The sequence below is a fragment of the Meriones unguiculatus genome, chromosome 6 (genome assembly GCF_030254825.1).
Source record: "Meriones unguiculatus strain TT.TT164.6M chromosome 6, Bangor_MerUng_6.1, whole genome shotgun sequence".
NCBI classification, from domain to species: Eukaryota; Metazoa; Chordata; class Mammalia; order Rodentia; family Muridae; genus Meriones; species Meriones unguiculatus.
Genome location: NC_083354.1, coordinates 116,104,749 through 116,113,640, shown reverse-complemented (window position 1 = coordinate 116,113,640; position 8,892 = coordinate 116,104,749).

Genomic DNA, 8,892 nt, shown 5'->3' with positions numbered 1-8,892 from the left:
CTCCTCATTATTATTATTATTATTATTATTATTTACAATTTATTCACTTTGTCAAGGCTGTAGCCCCCTCCCTCATCTCCTCCTGCTCCCACCCTTCCTTCCTCTTCCACCCCTACTATCTGACCATAGCCTATCAGATCTCATCAGGACTGTCTGCATTCTCTTCCTCTGTGGCCTTGCAGGGAGAAGTGATCAAAGAACAGGCAACCGAGTCCATGTCAGAGATAGTCTCTGTTCCCCTTACTGGGGTTACTAGGGAACCCACTTGGAGACTGAGCTGCCTATAGGCTAAATCTGAGCAGGGGTCTAGGTCCTCTCCATGCATAGCCCTTTGTTGGTGCATCATTCTCTGCAGGACCCTCTGGGCCCAGAGTTGTTGGCTTTGTTGGTCTCCTTGTGGTGCTCCTGTTCCCTCCAGGTCCTTCTATTTCCCCAGTCTTCCATAAGACTCCCTGTGCTCTGCCCAAAGTGTAGCTGTGAGACTCAGCATCTGCTTCAATCCCCTGCTGGGTAGTCTTTCAGAGGACATCTATGGTCAGCATCCATCCTATTCCCTCTCTTCAACCACTTCTGGTGTCTGTGCTATTTGCCCTTCTGAATGAGAATTAAGCATCCTCCCTAGGGTCCTCCTTGTTATTTAGCTTGTTTAGGTCTGTGGATTTTAGTATGGTTATCCTGTGTTATATATACATTTGTTTGTGTGTGTGTGTGTGTGTGTGTGTGTGTGTGTGTATTTTTAAAAGATTTATTTATTTAGTGTTCTGCCTGCAAGTATACCTAGATGTTAGAAGAACACACCAGATCTCACTATAGATGGTTATGAGCCACCACATGGTTCAAAACTTTTGGAAGAACAGCCAGTGCTCTAAATCTCTGAGCTACCTCTCCAGCCCAAAATTATTATATTTTGAGACAGGATCTTTAGCCTTAACTGGTGTTGAATTCCCTATGTACCTAAAGATGACCTTAACTTCTGATCATCCTGCTTCTACCACCTGAGTGCTGAAATTACAGGCATGTGCCCCAATAGCCAGTTAAGGCAATTATTTTTCATACTCATTAAACAAAATGAAAAATATGTGAATCAGCAATATTTTATTGGTTTTGATTAATATTACAAAATTCAAACTTTTCCCAGTAAGTTTACACAAAGTGCAAAAAAGGGCCGGGAGAATGTAATGGATCAGTAGTTTTTTGTTGTTGTTGTTGTTTTTTATTATGTGAATGGATATTATTAAGCTAGGCTGAGGTGGTCACAAGATGTTTAGAAAAATGCTATAGTTCTGAGGGGCATCTGCTCAGACACAGAATGATAGGACTGAACTCCCTTGGTTTGTGTCTTGGCCATTTTACAGTCATGGTTTGCTATCATTATTTTTAATGTGCTGTTAAACTCAAATATGCCCAACTCAATTCACAGCCTTGTGAGTATATTCTGTATCCTACCACACATGGAAAGGGGAGTACTTGGATGTGTGGGGCAACTTATTAAGAGAGTAAAATGAAGCTGGGTATGGTGGTGCACACCTTTAATTGCATGGGCAGTTGGATCTCTGAGTTCAAAGGACAGTCTGGTCTACATAGTAAGTTCCAGGAGAGCCAGAGTTACACAGAGAAACCCCATCACAACAAAAACAAACAACAACAACAACAAAAATAAAAGTGTAAATTATAATAGGAGATGACAAAGCTGGCAGTACAGTTATCACCAAAAACAAAGAGAGAAAATGTGCTAGATCAAAGCTTAGCCACTTAACTATTCTTCAACACAAAACTAGGCCAATAGTTTATAAATTAAGCCAGTGGTGCTCAATGCTGGCTGCTGTGATAGCTACAGTTGGTTGTCAACTTGACTATAGTTGAAGCGAACTGACAGTCTAGAAACGAAGGACACATCTGTGATCTGGATCTTGATGCAGAAAGATAGCATGCCTTTGATCCATATCTTGACGCCAGAAGACACAGGCTCACCATGTTCTCCACCATACTGAAGCAGCTGGCCTAATAGAAAAATGAAATGACCTTTTGAAAACTCAGTAAGGGTTCCAGTTAGGTGGCAGCAGAACTGGAGGACTGGGGCAGGGTTCTCCAGGTGGTATATGCTTTGAATCAGCACCCAATACATAGTACAGTCTCTCAGGCAGAATCCATGAGTCCAGGAATCAAGGAGAAGAAGGGGGAATGCATTCCTCTCTACCCATCCCCCAGTAACCAACTAACTAAATTTTTTCTTTCTGTTCCCACAACACTAAGTTTTGCTGGCATAGAAATTTTGGTTCCAGAGGGAGGAGTGTACCTTCCAGGAGCTACAACAAATATTCTATAGAACTGGAGACTCAGACTACCCCTTAGTTACTCTGGGCTACTAATGCCCTTAAAGCAACAGGCTAAAAGGAGTAACAGGGTTAGGAGGGGTAATAGATCCATATTACCATGGGGAAATTGGATTGTTTCTCCACAATGGAGGTAAGAAATATTATGTCTGGGAGTACAGGAGACCCTTTAGGGCATCTCTTGGCACAATCCTGTCCTGTGATTAAAGTCAATGGGAAGCCACAACAGTCTAATCTGCTCAGGATGACAAAGGGCAAAGACCCATCAGGAATGAAAAGTATGGGTCACTTCTCCAGGAAAAAAACCAAGACCTGCGGGGGTGCTTGAAGAGGGCAGAAGTAATACAGAATGCATGGTAAAGGACAGCTGTTATAAATACCATCTAGGGCCACATAACCAGTTGAAAATCATCATTGACAGGAGTATTCTGTTTCGTTTCATTAAGAATGCATTTGTACAGATATTTGTTGTTTTTTTTTTTTCAATTTTCTTATATGTTATAGCATGAATTAAGAGGATGCTAATAGGATGTCCCCCCAATTTTATAATGCCTCTGTAGTTTTATGGGGGATGGTTATATCATGTTAGTGGTAATTATGACCTGGTTCAATATATAAGGCATTTGCAACTGTACATGGGATAGTTATATTATGTTTAGGCATTATTGTGACCTGGTTATTGTTTTCATTTGGATATTAATCATGATTTAAGGATTGTGAGTCAAGTAGAATGAGGGGTGGACTTGTGGCTATTCTCAGTTGTCAACTTGACTATATCTTGTGATCCAGATCTTGAGGCCTGAAGACAAGAGGCCTTGAATTCACATCTTGAGGCTAGAAGACAGAGACTTCTGATTCAGACCTTGAGGTTGGAAGGCCAAGCCCTTAATCCACATCTTGAATCTGGAAGACAAGCCTTTAATCTGGGCCACACCTTCTGCTGGAAACCTATGTAAGAACAATAGAGGAAAGCTCTTTTTTTTTTTGTTTTTTTCTTTGCCTGCTTGCCCTTGCCTTGCTAGTCTAGTTCTCTGGGATTCCAGCATATACAGAAGACCAGCTGAGACACCAGCCTTTTGGGGTTCTGCGACCACTAGATTTGTGGACTTTTCATTCACTCTAGCCATTGTTGGATTAATTGGACTTCAGCCAGTAAGTCATTCCAATGAATTTCCTCTCTCTGTGTGTGTATGTGTGTGTGTGTTCATTTTATAAGTTCTGTGACTCTAGAGAACCCTGACTAATATATCTGGCCTGGAGCATCTATGTAGACCAGGCTGGCCTCTAATTCACAGAGATCACCTGCCTCTCCTGTCTCCCAAACGCTGGGATTAAAGGTATACACTAACACATCTGGTATTTAAATTTATTTAATATAAGAAATAGCCAAACAACAAAAAGGATTTGATCACTGTCCAAGTGTAAATGAACCCCACAATTTTCAGCTATTTGTCACCAAACTCATCAGCTATCTATGTGTAAAGTACATACATATTTTTTTAAATAAAGATTAAGGGAATTACAGGTGTGTGCCACCACACTGGTCCTTCTAGCTGACCTTTAATTTGATTCATCCCAAGTAAAGTTCATGGTTAGGGCCAGTTAAGCTTAGGGTTGGGGAATTTCTGGGAACAAGGCCACAGGGTATGCTGAACACAAACGTAGTTTTTTGTCAACTTGACCTTGTACAGTGATTCTTTTTTTCCTTATCAGCAACAAGCTCAGGTGATGTGGCTGTTAGACCTGAAACAGAAATGGCTATAGTTATGCTACCCAAAAGAAACAGGCCTCATCATACTGTTATTCATTTTACCCCAAATAACCTGTTCTACCATTGTAATAGTTTTATTAAGTTTTTGTAGTTTAAGAAAGTCAAGCCAGGCATGGTAGCAAAGGCCTTTAAACCCAGCACTATGTGAGAGAAATCTTTGAGCTTGAGGCCAGGCTGGTCTAAATACAGGGTTCCAGGCCATCTTTAAGAAAAACAAAAGCGCGTTAGCAGGCCTTCTGGTGTTGGTCTCCTTGGTTTGCCTGTGGTATATATGCAAGATTAGAGTCTCACAACAGTGTGATGCAGCCATGATCATTCAGGCCTTTACAGCCATTGAAGCAGGACATTCTCCCCAAGCATGGTTGGATACCATAAAAAGCTAAAATGATACGCTCAGGATGCGAGGCTAAGCACTGCACTCAGGGTCAGCAGCTTTCGACCCAGAGAAGAGCATGTCTGATTGCATGCGGGTTGATGTCCCAGGTCCCGCCTCTGAGAAAAAGGTATCAGACGGGTCTGATGCTCTTTGGGTGGATGACACCTAAATGAACATCAGTACAAAGTCCCAATTTATTTCTAATATCAGAGATCAGACCTCTACTCTTGCCTGATGCATCTAAAACAAAAAGGGGGAACTGTAGAGAGCTGCAGAATGCTATGCCTTAAAGATGGAGCTGGTTTCTGCCTTCCACCTTCCCGATGGTGAGTGCTCTCTGTCACGAACAATTCCACATTTGGCTAAGGCTGAGGATCTGGCTTGCTTCCATGTATGTGGACCTATCTGCATTGCCCACGTGGCACGCTGGGGTTGGCTACCCAGAGGCTATTTAAGCTGTGGGCTGGCTTTCCCCAGGGTCCGAGGATTGTTCAAGGTTCCTGAATAAACTGCCTTTAAAAAAAAAAGAAAAAAAAAAAAAGAAAAACAAAAGCCACAAATCAAGGTACTTTTCAAACTGGTGGAAACATTGGTACAGCACAGAGGGAGCAGCCCCAGTTGGGTCTGAGATACTTGCTATTTGATGACATTCTTTGCTTCTGGATTGAAGGAAGTGAGCCATCTGCTGGGGTAATACATTCCAAAACATGTCACATAACTCACAAGACTGTTAGGTCATACTGAGGTAGGCAACAAATGGATTCTAAGAGGGTTGTTAGCCTAAGATAATTTACCTCTGAAGCCTCACTATCTGAGCTCTCTCCAATCAGGAGGTTTCCAATCAACCCTTACAACTTTAACGGAGATGCGGCTTTTCTCTGGTAGCTCATAGCACTTATCAAGTGGTTTTACAGAAAGACAAACTGAGATGTAAAATGGGCTGTATTTAAAGTCTGACTACCACAAACACAAAGTTCAGAACAGTGACTGGCATGACAACAGATTCGACTAAAATTGAAGATTTCAATGGCAGAAAAGTGTGGAAGTTCTCTCATGAATTTAGAGACAGGATAGGGACTAGGAATTTGAGGGGAGTACAGTTTGGAGAGTAGAGGAAAAGGTAAAATTGAGAACACAGGTTTGTAGTCATTCAGTTCAACATTTATTTAAAACTAAGTCACACTAAATATAAGGGAGAGGCTTATAAGATGGCTCGTAGAGTAAGTGTGCTTGCTTCCAAGCCTGATAACCTGAGTCAATTTCTAGAACCCACATAATTGATTGAAGGAGATAACTGTCTCCTGCAAGGTGTCTTCTCATAAACACAAGTAAAGAGGCAAGTTGACTAAAACTGAAAGAACATTTGAGGACATACACTTGAAAAAAATTGGTACTAAAATAAAAGAATTTTAGCAAACTGGAAAGAAACTTTAATTTCAGGTTATAAAAGGCATAGAGTTCAGAAGATGTAGAAAAGGTAGGAATAAAAAAATCACTGCATTTTACTTAAAGAGTCTTGGTTGTTGGAAGGTAATGGTTCACGCCTTTAATCCCAGCACTTGGAAGGCAGAGGCAGGCTGTTCTCTGAGTTCAAGGCCAGCCTGGTCTACAGAGAGTTCCAGGACAGCCAGGGCTACACACAGAAACCCTGTCTTGAAAAACCAAAGGAGGGAAAACATGTTTTGATAAATTTCTTTACTTTATTTTTTTAATCATACCACTACCTGTTTACATCTTCACTTTAGATTTTTCTAGAAATAAAATCTTTAGAATTTTATTTTCCAAGCTACCACTTTTGAAGTATTATTTGCATAGAGAATGAATGGCCAGGTTTTAGGATCCTTACCCATGGTTAAATGTATTCAGATTTCCAGGGATTAATATGAAAATGTGAATTACAGTAGTCGAATTCCATTGTCTTCTAATGTTTTTCTGAAATACAATTTCAGTAGTTGTACCACATCTCAATGTACAGATACAGGACTGGACAGATTTTTTCATAGAAACTTACTTGGCCTTTAATATTTATAAAATTTATTGTATTCTATAAATATCTTATGATTTCTGTCAATTTCTCCAGAATCTTATGAATTTAAAAATTCATTCCATTTAAAAATTCATAGGAAGGGGAAAATCTAATCAACTATAGTGTGAGATGGATTGGTATCTAATCCCAATCCAGGTAAGATTTGTTGTGCTATCCTGCAATGTTCAAACTGTATCCATATACAAAATTAAATCATTGAAAATTCTTAGGAAGGACAGAGACATAATTGGACAGTTTTTGATAGAAAAATAATGAAGGCTAGTACAAGGCCAGCCAGAAACAGGGCTGGAGCATGCTGTGAGGTGCTGTCAACAACTGCAAGTACTGATTGTATATCATTATGGAGGGGACAGAGTTAACAGTTGAACAGGTGCTTACAATCAGCATGTTAGACACTTAAAAGATCAGAGTTACAGATGTGTCAGGTAAAGACCAGGAGACACTAAAGTTAAAGCTGAGAAAAATAGATTTAACAATCTGAATGATTTGAAGTACTCAGGTGTTTATCAATACTCTGAATAATCCCTCTACACTTCTAAAGTAAATCAAGTTTTGTTTTTTTTTTTTTTTTGAGACAGGGTTTTTCAGTGTAGCCTTGGCTGTCCTAGACTCATTTTGTAGATCCACCTGCCCTTCTTCCCCAAGTGCTGGGATTATAGACACATGCCACTGCACCAGGCTGTAAATTACACTTATTTAGTGTGTGTGTGTGTGTGTGTTTGTGTGTGTGCGCTTCCACATGCATGTGCATGTGCTTGGGCTTGCTTTGTCACACATGTGGAAGAGATGGAGTCACTTTTTGGTTGAAAGCATCTTTACTTATTCTCCTTTACTGAACATTCACTGAAACATTTACAGATGTTAAATTTAAAAGTCAGTGGAGGCCAAGAATAAGTAGCTTTCTCATCTCACATGGCACCTCATCTTTGCATCATCATTCACAGTATTTTATTACTTGAGAATAGGGGGGAAATCAAGTGAACGGACAGGGATGTATGTAGAGGCAGCATGAAGGAGTCAACAGTCAACACAAAAAGTGAGAATTAAGAATGGCCCATGCATTAGTAAGTTTAAATACAGTTTTAGCACTGTCCATAAAATATAATTTTAAGGTCCTTGTAAATCTGTTTGCAGTTTCATTGAGAGAAGCTCAGAAGCCAAAAACAAGGCTAGATTAAGAAGCTTCAGGTGGTGTTGCAGGAAGAGTCTGTTGTCTATTTTAGAGAATCGAATGTTCAAGGGAATGTGGGAAAATAGCTTCTGACAGAAAACTTAAGGATATTCATAATTAGTAACATTTATCTCCTATGTACTCAGAGGTGTAACTAGCAGAATTCATGTAACATATTTTCACCTTAGTCTTGGTAAATAATTGCATATAAACTCTAAACATTTATATTGGAGTAATTTTAAAGCAACAATCAGACATTTATAGTAACAGATTCCCAAAGAAGTCTGGGAGAAGTATATCATATTTTTTAACAGATGGTCATGAGGATATGGGATGCTTTAACATTTGCAATCTGGACTGCATTTGCACCGATGGAAGCCACTGATTAGCTGTGGGGGAACGCAAGCCCCGGCTTGCTCTTTGGTGTGTGTGTGAGTGAACTTCGAGTAGTGGTTCTTTCGTCCCACCATGCGGGTCCTAGGAAGAAACTGAGGTCTTCAGCTTTGGTGGTCAGCAGATGACCTTATCCTCTGGGCCATCTCACCAGCCCTGTTTTTCTTTTCCATTCTTCTTCCATACCACACAGCTTACATGTGTTAATTTGATGTGCTAATGAAAATTTTCTTTTTAGTCTTGCCAATTCACTACTTTTCTTGGTGCATAATAATTCAGTGCTCTTCCCCCCCACTTTTGCTTTATTTGCCGGGGTAATATAATAAAATTCCAGTTAAATACAACAGTCAATACACAAAGACAAGATTTTTCTGGGATAGGGTAAAGTTAAAAACAAAGTGATATAAACAAGCTCCTTTCCAAAACAACTTTGAAATGCAGCTAATGTTTACCAGTGTTTTCCAGTCTCCACCACAATATATAAAGGACTTAAGATCTCAGGCTTATACTCGCTACGTCTCATTGTTGCTTAGAGAGAGCACTCCTAAAATTTTACTCCTACCAGGCATTCCTGGAAATAGCAATTTAAGAAGCTTATGTCGCATAATTAGTCTGCACGTAACATCTGCTCATCAGATTTTAATACTCAAGTTTTGTAGCTTCAAGTCTTTGCCTCAGCCCGAATACAAATGCCATATTCTCCGAAATTGACGTCCTCTTCTCCAATCTTGATGCTACTGTTGACCCATTATCGACCTCAATGTTGTACCGTCATGCTGCTGACAGTCCAGTCCACTTTGC